The sequence below is a fragment of the Herpailurus yagouaroundi genome, unplaced genomic scaffold, assembly GCF_014898765.1.
Source record: "Herpailurus yagouaroundi ecotype Mexico unplaced genomic scaffold, PumYag 222, whole genome shotgun sequence".
NCBI lineage: Eukaryota > Metazoa > Chordata > Mammalia > Carnivora > Felidae > Herpailurus > Herpailurus yagouaroundi.
Window position 1 is genome coordinate 3240477 of NW_024412453.1, and position 13854 is coordinate 3254330.

The following is a 13854-nucleotide window of genomic DNA, read 5'->3' on the forward strand; positions in this document are numbered from 1 at the left end:
CCCCATTTGGAAGGATACAGTTTTTCCTTCCCTCTGTGTAGTTTGGCCTAAGTTTCCCCTCAGTCTGATTTGTCGCTTTACCATTTGCATACAATGCTTAAGTTGACTCACTCAACACCAAGTTCTGCAGGTCTCCTGCATTTAATGCTTCTGACTCAGCCCACTGAAGTGAAAGAGCTTTTGATTACAGTAGCAGCTTAACAGAACAAAACTTTTATTTTTAATTTTTTAATGTTTATTTATTATTGAGAGACAGAGCATGAACAGGGGAGGGGCAGAGAGAGAGGGAGACACAGAATTGGAAGCAGGCTCCAGGCTCTGAGGTGTCAGCACAGAGCCCGACGCAGGGCTCGAACTCACAAACCACAAGGTCATGACCTGAGCCGAAGTCGGACGCTTAACTGACGGAGCCACCCAGGCGCCCCAACAAAACTTTTAAAAACACACTGTTAATAGCACTCTCAGTTTCCAAACAGATGCAAGACATTCTAAGAACCATCCTATATAGTTTTCAAATTAGACGTATATGAGAAGGGGACCAGCTTTCCCAGACAGAATGTGAATCATTCATAGGGAACTTATGAAACTCAAAACTAGCTTTGTAACCTAGAAAAATTTGGCCTTCAGATTAGATGCTTTCACCATTGTATTCAAAATGAAGTGTGTGTGGTCTGAATTTTTCTTAAAGGACTGACTCTAGGATTGGATGCACAACATGTGTTTATAGGTTGCCAGCTATTCACTCCGGTACATTTAAGTGCCTTTTGTGCATCTTGTTCTTAAGGCCCTTATGATGTGGTAGGAAAAGTGACATAAGAACAAGTAGAAAATGTAAAACCGTTGCCAAAAAATATCAGTGCCATAAATGAAGATGTGGAGGGGCAGAAAGGCTCTAGGTCAGCTTGAAGGAGTCAGGAGAGGAGTCCTGTGGGAGGTAAAAATCTCAGCTGAGCTTGACAGACATAGACCCGAGAGTGAGATGGCGTTCAGTAGAGGTAACAGGATGTGTAAACCTAAGCATGAGAAGCAGTGGCATTTTGGGGAATGGCAGGTGTTTATGGCTGAGGGATGGGGAATATATGAGATGGGGGGAATGACAGTAGTTGAGGCCAGACTCAGAAGGGCTTTCTTTGTATGCCTTACTGAGTTTGGGATTGTGTTTTGTAGGTGAAGGGGAACTATTAAATAATTTTGAGTAGGGACACAGCATAGTCAAGTGTGTGTGTGTGTGTGTGTGTGTGTGTGTGTGTGTGTGTAAAAGATCATTCCAGTGACAGTGTGAAAGAGGTTGGAGGCAGCAATCTCAGAAGTAGGGAAACTATTTGTGAGGGTGCTCCAATAAAGATGTCAGGGGCCTGAACTGTAGAATTACTGAGGATGGGTAGATAGTCAAGAGTAAGAATTTACAAAGTCTGCCTTAATCTGATAAAACTTTATTGTTTGGATGTCCCGCATGGGTCAGTAGGCTGAAGGGTGCCCTGCTCTATACAGTCACTCAGAGGCCCAGGCTAATGAAGATTCCACTCTTGTGTACTATCTTGGTCACCATGGCAGGGCAAAAGATGGCTGAGATGTCACGTGCCAGCTCAGTGTTTAGGGTTAGAAACGATAAGAATCACAACTGCCTACAGCTCATTGGCCAGAAATAGACACATTTCCCCACCTCACTGAAAAGAACCTGGGAAACTGGGGGAGCAGATGGACAGTTTGGTGAGCTTTTCTGTGCCACAGTGTAGGGATTTGGGTAAAGTGGGTTTTTTCTGAGATTATTTCAGTGTATCAGCAGTACCAACTTCGTAGGGTAGATGTGGGGATTAACTGCTGTCATGACTCTAAAATGCCTAGTATTCTGTCTGGCACAATAAGGCTATTGAAGGGGACCTTTAAGTTTGATCTTGAGAGTTTCTCACTGTGGGTCATATCTAGTGAGTATAATCAAAAGTTAAAAACCAAATTAAAGAAAAGGAATAAATTATAGTGCATCTTAGAAGTGAGGGTAAGGTAAATACTGCTTCATGAAACTTTTGAGTTATATGTGTATTTACATGTGTATTTGGTCAGGGGGTAGTGTTCATTCTCACTGAAGGCTGCAGTTAAAGTGGAAGGCACTGACCTTGTTCTGTCTCTCATTTCACAGTAACTGAAAGCTTATACATACCACACAAAAAACTATTCATTTTATTAAAAAAAATTTTTTTTAAGATTTTATTTTGGGGCGCCTGAGTGGCTCAGTTGGTTAAGCGTCTGCCTTTGGCTCGGGTCATGGTCTCATGGTTCGTGGGTTCAAGCCCCACATTGGACTCTGTGCTGCCAGCTCAGAGCCTGGAGTTGTTTCAGATTCTGTGTCTCTCTCTCTCTCTCTCTCTCTGCCCCTCCCCTGCTCACACTCTGTCTGCCTCTCTCTCAAAAATAAATAAACATTAAAAAAAATTTTTTTAAGATTTTATTTTATTTGAAAGAGTGGTGAGAGCACACACGGGGGAGGGGGAGGAGAGAGAGAATCCCAAGTAGGCTCCATGCCCAGTGCAGAGCCCGACGCGGGGCTCAGTCTCAGGACTGTGAGATCATGACCTGAGCCGAAATCAAGAGTCAGACACTTAACTGCCTGAGCCACCCAGGCACCCCTAACGATTTTATTTTTAAGTATTCTCTGTACCCAACTTGGGGCTCGAACTTAACAACGCTGAGATCAAGAGTTGCATGTTTTACCTACTGAGCCAGCTAGGCACCCCAAAAAACTATTTTAGTATGGTTTTTGAAAGAGTTAGTGTAAATTTCCATATTTTAAAAACTGTGGGTTTGAAAAGCATTATCCTTAATTATGAAAAACAGTAAAACATGGGTTTGAATTTTAGCTTTGCCACTTGCTAGCTGTGTGCCCTTATATAAGTTATTGGTATTTTCTGTGTCTTAGTTTTCTCATCTATAAAACAGTGATAATACCTACCTACTAGGGTATGATTGTTGGATTAGTTCATATGTGTAAAATGTTTTGAAAATGTTGGGTAGTACATTGTAAAACTCATGTAAGCATTTGTGGACGTGATTGTGTAAAACTGGCTAGTACCATGCATGTAGGTAGATTTGTGCGGTGTGCTTGGTACAAAGTAGGTGCTTATTCTTTAGAAAATGTTTGTTAGGTGCCACTTAGTTCTTTTCACGTTACCATGCACACTCCCTGCCTTCTTAGAACTTGTAATCTAAGATGTAATAATAATAATATCCTTTATCTTCTGTGCACGTGTTATTTTTGGCTATCTGCTTTGGTGTCATGAATGTTTATGTTCAATAGGAGTAAAGGATACATAATGCATTCAAGCTTTGAATGAATAATAGAAATAACAAATTGTCTATTATAGGGGCGCCTGGATGGCTCAGTCGGTTGAGCGTCTGACTTCCGCTCAGGTCATGATCTCATGGTTCGTGGGTTTGAGCCCTGCGTCGGGCTCTGTGCTGACAGCATAGAGCCTGGAGCCTGCTTCGAATTCTGTGTGTGTCTCTCTCTCTCTCTCTGCTCCTCCTACCGCTCATGCTCGCTCTCTCTCTCTCTCCCTCCCTCCTTCAAAAATGAATAAAAAAAAAATTTAAAAAAAACCCAAATTGTCTACTATAATAAAATGTCAGCATAGGCAGTTCCTATAAAAATTCAGTCAGGAGAACTTACTGGAGGAGAAACCAACAAAATACTTTCCTTTCTGGATTTAAAAAAACTTTTGGCCTGCAAGAAACAAGTATCAAATTTGTTTATAAGATTGTTAGGTTGATTTCTCTTGCAGTGAGTAGTTGGTGTCAGCCAACTGATGAGCAGTGAGAAACGTGCTGTGCCTTTCTCAGGGCAGTGGTGGATGATGACTTTCATTTTGATGAGCCAGTTGGTGATACTGAGGAGTAGTGCCCTGGGTGAATAGGAGTTAATCCTGGCTGCCTGGCAGAAGTGGATTTGTTATATAATTTATGGCACCCAGAAGCCCTTTGGGGAGGTCTTTATTGTCTTATTATCAAGACAGTATCCATCTAGGCCTGAAGATTAATTCTTGTTGCTCCCATCTAGTTCCACCAGAGTGGTTCTCATAACTGAAAGGGTAGCAGTTTGCTGTGAAATGCCTGCACTTGGCTTTTGCTTTGACACAAAGGTATGTTAATCAAGAATGGCTATTAGAAATCCAGAAATGTTTCAGTTAGTGATTTATTAATAGTGTAGAGGACTTTTTTTCTTGTTAAACTGATTTAACTTTTGTAAAATGAGTCATATTCAGGGTTTCAGATATTTCCTCTTTGACTAGCCTCACAAAAGGTGTATGAACATTTCTGTCTTGTAAATTGCTGCTGCCGTTCATTTGTGTCTGTTTTGCCATTGCTGAAACAAATACAGGAGTGTCCGTGTGGTTTTCCATCATCTGACACAAGTGGACCTCTTTAACTCTTATTACCGGTGTCCACTGTTCAACAAACCTGGACTATTTTTTGTGACTCACTGAGAAGTCATGTGGTGGTGTGATCCCCGTCCTTAGCTACCAGCACTTAAACTTGTAATTTTCAATGTATTGTGTTAAAACAGATTTCTAATTCTGGCTATTTTTCTTTTCAATTTTAGACCTAAAATTGGAAGCTCTATTTTTATAAAACACTCTCCTAGAAAAGTCACTGGTGTTGCTACCCAAATATCATAACTGGGCCCGGGGGCGGAGAGAGCAAAAGCTAGCTGTTTCACATGGTTAAGCAGAATGTGTGGGCCTGCCTGCCAGCCAGCGGAGGTGGAATCTGCCCTTTGCTTTCTTGGCAAATGCATCTAGCTTTGAAGGCCCTTCGTTCTTGGCCTTTCTTTTCTTGCTGTCATCTAAAACATAGTCCGTTGTCCCCTGTGGTTCTAACGAGATGCAGGACCTTGATGGTCCGTATCTCTTACTATCTTTGATGAGGTATGCTCTTGAACCCTCAGAGTTAAAAGCCACTGTGTCATCAAGCGACTTTTAGTAAATACAACAGTGGAATAGCAGTATAAAATGGCTGTGTGTCCTTCATGTTCAATATGCAGTATTCAAGAAAACTGCTGGGTTTTGCTCTTGCATCTCCAAACACCTTAAATGTGTGATGCCTTAGTTTACTGAGGTAGAGAAGATCTAGTTCAGACCAGCACCAGAAGGCTTTTTACTGGAGTTCACCTGATTGGCAAACCCTTGGAGCTTCCTAGAGTGCCACATGGCAGTGGCTTGAATGAACTCTTTGGACTTTCTCCCTTGGTAAAAGGAGAGGCCGGAGTGATATTGATATCCATCATTAATGTGAATTTTTTCCAAGGGACTGGGGTGCAGGTTAAAGAGAGGCTCGACAGGATGAACATGTTCTATTTCAACTTTAACTTTGGCTCTTGTTGGGTTTGAGGTGAAAATTAGCTTGTGGCATGTGGAGAGTGGTATATGCTGGCTGAGAAGCTGTGTTTTACATTATCTGGGAAATGATGAGGTAGGGAATAAGAGGACAGTTCCTACTCTCTCTTCTCTCTGAAGGTAGTGAAGTACTGGGAGGAGAGGAGTCCAGGAGAAGTTAGACCTTAGGAAGCAGTTCTGCAGAAGTGAAATTAAATTCTCCATACTTAGGGCTTAACCCCCTTTTAGTATTTGGTAACATCATAGAATTGGTATAAATGGCTACCAGTTGTTGAGTTCTAACTTGTGCTAGGGACAGTGCTAAGTATGTTGGACTCCTCATTTATTCAATCATGAGTTAATACACTTAATGTACATAGACTAGTGAGTGCCTTGTATAGAAGTGTTTGTAGATCTCAGCGACTGTTATTCACTCAACAGATATTTATCAAACTGTTGCTTATGTGACACAACTTAGGTGCACAGGACAAACAGGTGAATAAGATAAAATCCCTGCTCCTGTGGCATTTGCCTTCTAGTAGTGGGAGCAGACAACAGGTAAGTTAACAAGAATTTCGGAGAGTGGAATGTGCTGGGAAGAAATAAAATAGTGTGTCAGATTGGATGGAGATGGAATTTGAGGTTGGTTGAACAGTAAAGGCATCTCAGCATTAGAACTGAGTCCCACCTGATGCGAAGGAGCCATTTATTCTTCACGGTGACCCTTTGATTTTCCTAGTTTTTAGGTGAGAAAACTGAGGCACGGGTGATTAAGTATGTGCTGGGCGCAGACAGAGCTGAACTGTACAGACTCAGTCATCTGTGTGCAGAGCATGTCCTGCCTTTCTCCGAAGGCATGAGACTGTACTGGGGCAGCTGTAGGAGCTACACTATCTGCAAGTGGGTTTTCTGGATGGACAGAACCAATGTGGTTGCAGTGTAGATAAAATCCTGATGCATTTTGGAAAAGTTCCATGTATTTTCATAGACCTCAGTCATTGGATGCAAGCTTTGCATGTATTTGTATGTATCTACAGATTATTCTGGGTCCAAAGCTGTCCTATCAGATTTTCAAAGATACTGATGACCAAAAGAGCTTATGGTACTGCTGCTTTATTTTAGGATTTCCTCATAATCGGTTTTATGAAAATAGGGCCTAGCTGTTAGGGCAGAGTTTTGATAGCTTTGCAGTGACCATTTGGTGGCAGCAATTTTGGCAGGTCAATATGGGCGGGAAGTGGGCAAGAACTGGGCTGGAATCATCAGATGTGTCTTTTACCAAGTCTCTAATACTGTGATCCCAGCCATCAGGTATAGGGGTCTATTTTGATTTAATTATCTGCTTATCTTTACAAGTGTTAATGAATACTTTGGCTTCATGCCATGTGAGTACGCATCTGTGAAATAAATAACTGGGGGGAAAAAAAAGCCCAAACCTTGGGACCTCAAGTTTCAACCTGCAGGGAATGGATTTCCAATAAAGACACACAAAAATGAGCATTTACTGTCACAGTTTTTAAAACCTGAATTCTTTCTTGCTTTCTGTCTTGCTGTCTTTCAAGAGGGAGAGAGAATGGGTGCACGTGTGAATGAGCGGGGGAAGGGCAGAGAGGGAGAGAGATAATTTTTTTTTAATGTTTATTTATTATTGAGAGAGACAGAGCGGGAGTGGCAGAGGGGCAGAGAGAGAGGGGGACACAGAATCCGAAGCAGGCTCCAGGCCCTGAGCTGTTAGCACAGAGCCCGACATGGGGCTTGAACTCAAGAATTGTGAGATCATGACCTGAGCTGAAGTCAGATGCCAACTGACTGAGCCACCCAGGCACCCTGAATCTTTTTTTTTTTTTTTTTTTTTAAGTTTATTTTATCCATTAAGAGAATCCCAAGCAGGCTCCATACTATCAGTGCAGAGCCCCATGCGGGGCTCAAACTCACTAACTGTGAGATCAAGACCTGAGCTGAAATCAGGAGTTGGACGCTTAACTGAATGAGCCACCCAGGTGCCCCTGGAGAGAGAATCTTCAACAGGCTCCAGTCTAGCATGGAGCCCAACATGGGGCTCGATGTCAAAAAACCGGAATACTTTCTAAATAGGCTCTTCAGTGCTTGAAACCAAAGAGAAATGGTTTCAGCAATAGTAACTGAAACCAAGAGGGCAGTCAAATTCTGGTCAGATCTGGTCTTTCAGTTTCATAGGATGTGGTTTAGATGAGATACCTATTTCAGCTAGAAGATTAATCATGTTGTTACTATACAGAGGAAGACTTCCAGGAGCTCTTGCTTTACACCTTTACACGTGGTGTCTGAGTGCTGGGAGGAGGTTCCTCCTTGGGAACATGAAGATGACAGAAAGTGTACACAACAGAATAAAGCAGCTGTTAAGTGCTCTGTGGCCTGTCTGCTTGAAGGAGGCCAAAGGTGATAAAAATTGCAGTTGGAAAGGTTCTTTTGCTCATTAGTAACATCAACTTTTAAATGGCATCCTAGTGGCCCACCCACTTGTAATAGAATTTTATAGTTTGCTTGAGTTTGGGATTATTGGTCCTGGTGTTCAGCTAATGGATTCCTTTGATGTATTGGGTTGAAATTGTGGCCTAGTAAATTGGTTCTAGATGATGAATCAGAGAGCCTAGGCATCAGACCTTCTTTCTTTGGAGTGACATAGCAGTGTGTTGGTAGGGACTCTTTCTGTTGTGACAGTAAACCTGATACCCGGTTTATGCAAAAGAATTTATTGGCTCACATAACTGGAGTTCAGGCTTTGATCTGACTTTAGGTAGTACAGTTGGATTCTGGGTACAGATAATGCCTTAAAAACTCATTTTATCCTTGTCTCTTGGCAGTGATTTTATTCTTGAGTCTTATATACATTTAAGTTGAGACCCATTTGATAAGAAGGGACCATTTAATCTTCACAGTGACTCTTTGATAGGCATTATTATTTTCTCTGGTGGCTCTTTCAAGATGACTACAGCAGCTCCAACTTCCCATACTTGCAGTGCTAAGATTCACTGTCTGCTTAGGTCTCTTGCATAACCCTAACCCAGTCAGTTGAAGCCAAGGGCATGTGAGGCTCTGGTGGGCCTGAGTCACATAGTCCATTATGAACCCCACCCAACTCTTGGGTGAACTCTTAGCCCCTGAACTATGTGGCCAAGAGTTCAAGAGAAGGCTCTTCTAGTGAAAACTAGGTAATCACCTGATGCAGAGCCTAGGTACTGGGGAAGCAGACAAGTGGGTGTCAATTTAGATAGAATTAAAAGGTGTCCTTATGAGTAATCTTTTTCTGTCCCCCATTCCGCATCATTTAACAACACTGTCTTGAAATCCTTGAAGCCAGAATCCTTGGATTTGTCAGCCTTTTTGATGTGATTTATAGTGAAGCAAGTGATCTTTCTTTACCTGTTTCCATTCTCCTTTGGTGGTTTGATATTTCCCCTTCAATATAATGTCTTAATGTGCTTTTGGTAAGGATTTTTCAAAAGAGGTTGAATTAGTTGACAAATATCACGAGATAATGTTGGGAGAAATACACTCCCAGTACATTGCCATTATACAAGTTGATATTCTTTGGAATTCAGATTGGAATTGTATATGTGTGTGTGTGTGTTTGCAAATCCTTTGATCTGTTGGTTCTACTTACAGGAATTTATTCTCAGGAAATAATTATAAATGTGCTGAGTTTTAACTGCCTGTTCTGTTTATTATCACAGTATTATTTATAATAGTGAAGTATTGGAAGCAAGCTAAATGTCCAACAGTGAGACATAAATCAGCCTATTATGGTACCTCCATTCAGGGGAAGACTTATCTGAATATTAAATATGTTTCAACAGAGAATCTCAATCTTTTTTTAAAAAATTTTTAATGTTTATTTTTTTTTAAATTTTTTTTTTTCAACGTTTATTTATTTTTGGGACAGAGAGAGACAGAGCAGAGAGAGAGGGAGACACAGAATCGGAAACAGGCTCCAGGCTCTGAGCCATCAGCCCAGAGCCCGATGCGGGGCTCGAACTCCCAGACCGCGAGATCGTGACCTGGCTGAAGTCGGACGCTTAACCGACTGCGCCACCCATGCGCCCCTAATGTTTATTTATTTTTGAGAGAGAGAGAGAGAGAGAGAGAGACACAGCACAGGTGGGGAGGGGCAGAGAGAGAGGGAAACACAGAAAATGAAGCAGGCTCCAGGCTCTGAATTGTCAGTACAGAGCCTGACATGGGACTCAAACCCATGAACTGTGAGATCATGACCTGAGCCGAAGTCGGACGCTTATCTGACTGGGCCACCCAGGTGCCCCTCTCAACCTTTTTTTTGCACACCCTCTGCAGTACAGCACCGAATTTTTGACAGAATGAATAGTAGGCTATAAATAGTCTCTGGGTTACATAACGTAACTAGTGTGTTAGTGGTGATACCAGTACTACCATTGAAATGCTGCTCTTTAAAAGCGTTGGATGAGAGCACAAGATTTATATGAAAAAATGTTCAACGGAAACGATTACAAAATAGAATGTACGGTATGACCCCACATTTATTGGAAAGTCCATGTGCATAATATGGACATGTATGTATTTTACTTGTGCCATCCATATGTGCTCATATAAAAGACTGAAAAGACATACTCAGATATTAATTGTAAGTAGTGGGATACTAGGGGACTTTTTTTTTTTTATCTTTATGCTTCTATTTTCTAAACTTTACAGACTAACTATGTAATATTTTTGAATTTGGCAGCAGGAAAGAAAGCCTTAGTGGCCTCACTTCTCTGACCAGTTTACTGATGTGGTTGAAAACAGATATTCTTTTATTATACAGCTCTTCTCTCCTTCTGCTTCTTCCCGTCTGCTGTGCATTAGCAGTCAGCTTCCATCATGGGCCTCTAGGAAAAAACTGATAAATGTGGCCTTAATGGATTTGGATTTTTTTTTTTTTTAAAGAATTAGCAGACATTTAAGAGATTGATTAGTTACCACATGATGAACCTGAGGCATTCTTAGAGGAAATGTGGCTGTAGAAACCACATCTATACATTTGTGGTACTTTTGGTGCCCCTTTAGACGTTTGGATGCAGTCATTTATCATCTTTATATTGGGTTGCTTCCTCATCTTTTGACTCATTTCAGTTTCCTTTCTTGCCTTTCTTTTACTTAGGGGCAAAAAACAAAGCTGATCTCTAGTTAACTAATTTTCAATTTGTGACTACTGAATTCCTCAGAAGGAGACTGAAAAGTGCACAGGTGATGTGGTAATTGGGTGTTTGAGGACTAATCAGCCACAATCAGGTAAGCCTCTAGGGTGGCTGGTATCCCTATGCTAACTGGAAGCTGGGAATTAGTGCCTAATCACTGGTTTACCTTCAGCAGGGCCTAATGAGGCTGCTGCGTCCTAAGAAAGAAAACAAGCAGCGTAGAGCCAGAGATGAAGAGTGCAAGCAGGCACGCCATTTTTACTACAGTGCCACAGAGCACAGATCCAAGACAGCCCTCAGGTCTTAAACCAGGAAGGAAATTGAAAACGTTTGTACAGAAACAGAGTAGTCAACCTAGAAATCTGGTGCCCCTTAATGATGCCCGCTTTGCACATAAGTGGGTAGTCTGTCCTGATCAATAGTGACAGCAAAAAGATTCCAAGTGTGGGTCAGTAAAATGATATGGCCCTTTTTTGGTTATTTTGAGTCATATGGGATTAAACATGTAGCTCATTACTGGAGCTCAGAGACCAAAAATGCTTCATTATTTGGTATTTGGAAACTTTATAGTACATGCGTGTGTTGGCTTGGTTGCGTTTGGCAAGTGGTATTTGTTCTAGCCAGCCCATACTGGCCTCAGTCCTCTGGCCTTAGTTGGATATATATTCTTACTCTAGTATATTTGAAGTATGCAAGGTAAGGAACAGTAAGAACACTTTAAAAAGAAAATTACTCTGTGGGAAGCTGGCTGGTCTTAGTCGTGTGACCTAAGATTATTTTATAGAAATATAACCAGTTGGTTTATTTTTTTTTTAAGTCCCCCCCCCCCCCACGCCTTCTTTAAGCCCTTTTCTTTTCATTTGCGCTTTTGAGATTTGTTGATGTAGAAAGTCATGTGTTCCTATCCAACCCTAACTGGAAGTGCTGTCTTAGCTTGCTGCTGTAGTACATTTTAGGACAAAAAGTCTTTTAAAAGCATGAAAATAGCAGCAGACGGGTCTCGTTTGCTTTGGCAGAGGGAACAGCTTTCCCTCCCGAGTAGCTCTGGGTAAGACCTAATCTCCAAAGGTGATCTTGTAAGGCCCAAGTTCCAAGTGACAGCAGGCGACTCTGCATTTAAAGTACTCCTTCACTCTTAACCTCCTTGTTATTTTTGCAAGTTTACTTTCTAGGAAGTAGTTTACAAATGGCCACCACCCATTTCCTATCTTTTTCTCAGGTCATTCAGCATCTGAAGCTGCCAGGTGGGATCAAGAGGCTCTTGTGGGCTTCCTTTGAGACTCCCAAGGGGGGGATGGTTTCTGCAAGTACAGCGCATTAGCCCCTGGCAGTTGGAGAAAAGCTGTCTGAGAAAATCATGTTCTCTGGCCCTTGGGTGTCTGGCATATATAGTAAGACATAAAAACATGCACCCAGCTGGCTCCACAGACTGATGAAAGTTGGAAAGGGGTTTCTCATTGTCACTATATAGAAATACCAGCATTTGTCAGTGGTTTCTTGCTTCTGAATAGACACTAGATGGGAACAGAATGGGATGGTTAAATCAGACTGGTCCCTTCTCTCCAGGAAGTCTCAAAGTAGATTGCAAGTGCCTTGTTGACACTGATTTTTGGTGCCAGCATTTGCCTCCTGTGTTTTAGCTCCTCATTTCACAAGGTTGTTCCTTGGGTGACAGGCTCCCCATTAGCAGCCAACACAGCATTCCTCTGAGTGAGCCTTCCTGACCCAACCAGCTGCAGCAATGAGCCAGCTCGCTCTGGTCTGTTTTCCATATGCCAGGGCCTATTGCTGACCCTGAAGAGATCAAACTAAGATGACTACAGAGAGGCAGACCTGCAAAAATAGTATAATCTTTCACCCCTTATTCAGACTGGAGTAGCCCCCGCTTTCTCTCCTCTTTTACGACTTCTTGTCTTATTTTCTCTTGGGTCTGATAGGCTTGGGCAAGAGAGAACTGTTTATTAAGCAGTCTTGCAAATTTTGATCGTTAGCCTCTTTGCATGCCAAAAAGTGAAGGTGGTCCCAGAACATTAAACTTGGAAGGACTAGTCTAAACTCCTCATTTTAATGTTGGGATCACACAGACTCAGCGAGGTTAAGTGACTTGTTCAATGTCCCACACTGCTTAGAGATACCAAACCAGAACCAAGGCTTCCTGGGAGTTTACTCTGTATCTCTGGTACACTTAGGTGTTGCTAATGTACCCATCTCCATGGGAGAAAGGTGTATCTTTGGGACACGTCATAGCAGAGAATAGTAGTGAGGCCAGTGATGAAGAATGGAGAGTGTAGAAATCAGACTGCCTGGATTTGAATCCCTTTTCCTTTGTAGACTGGCTCTGGGACTGGAGGCCAAATCCCTTAAACTCTTGAGTTCTCTTCTCTGTAAAAAGAATTGTAGTATCTTCCTCATATGGTTTGTAGTGGGTTAAATGTGACAGTTAACGTGAATCCCCTCAGTACATATGTGTAATTTAAAAGATACCACTATTACTAAATGTTTTAAATCTCCTTTCCACATGGACCAACCAGATTGACCCTTTGACTCTTGATTCTTTCCTTTCCATGTGGTGTTTCCAGTCATTTAAAGACCAAACAAGACCCGCTTCTCTGAAACTTTCCCACAGGGTGAACTTTGGAGTCTGACAGGCTGGTTTTATTTCCTAGTTCCCCTGCTTAGTAGTTAAGAAACCTCGGTTTGCTCATCTGTAAAAACTCTGACAAGCTCTAGGTGTCTGTGAGGTCAAAGGCGGATGATACATAGGAAGCGTGCAGCCCTGTGCACATCACACACATCACTTCCCCTTAGTCAGCCCTCCACCTTTCTTTCCGTAACACTAATTCACACACCTCTCTCCTTTTCCTGTCTCCAGTCACCCTGTGTCCTTCTGTGGTTTAGCCCGTCATGGTCATTATCTTCCATAACAGGTAGATAGTAAACCTGAGAAGACCCAGGGACTTACCTGATCTCTCTTCACGAAACTGCCTACAGGATAGATCAGCTCCTGATCCCTCTTTGGAGCCAGAGCATCCACAGGGACCACAGCCTCTGGGATCGCCCCTGGCCAGCAGTGCCAGCTCCAGGCATGGGGCCAGGCAGGCAGCCAAGCCCATCCCCATGAACAGCAGCCAGGGCTGGTACTGTGAGGGGGGGGAGGGGAGACTAGGGCTGATGTGCAGAGAGGGAGGATGACAGAATCATTTGGAGCCGAGATTGAAGGAGAAAAGCTGGAGGCTGATTGTGGTCCAGCATAAACTGAGCTGAGAGATAACTGGCATCAATCTTTCAGGTAAACCCCA

General features: G+C 42.4%; 1 protein-coding gene across 17 annotated transcripts in view; it reads left to right on the forward strand.

Annotated features, from left to right (window-relative positions):
- DCUN1D3 (defective in cullin neddylation 1 domain containing 3) overlaps positions 1 to 13854 on the forward strand; it is a 41748-nt gene that overhangs the window by 13275 nt on the left and 14619 nt on the right. For 8 of the 17 annotated variants that reach the window (XM_040458846.1, XM_040458842.1, XM_040458844.1 and 5 more), the window contains one exon: positions 10519 to 10649. The exons of 7 other annotated variants lie outside the window; for them this stretch is intronic. The gene's annotated coding sequence lies outside the window, so the exon portion shown is untranslated. Of the gene's footprint in view, positions 1 to 6233; positions 6245 to 10518; positions 10650 to 11490; positions 13845 to 13854 lie in introns of those variants that run through there. 2 more of the 17 variants (XM_040458856.1, XM_040458859.1) reach the window with 2 other exon arrangements.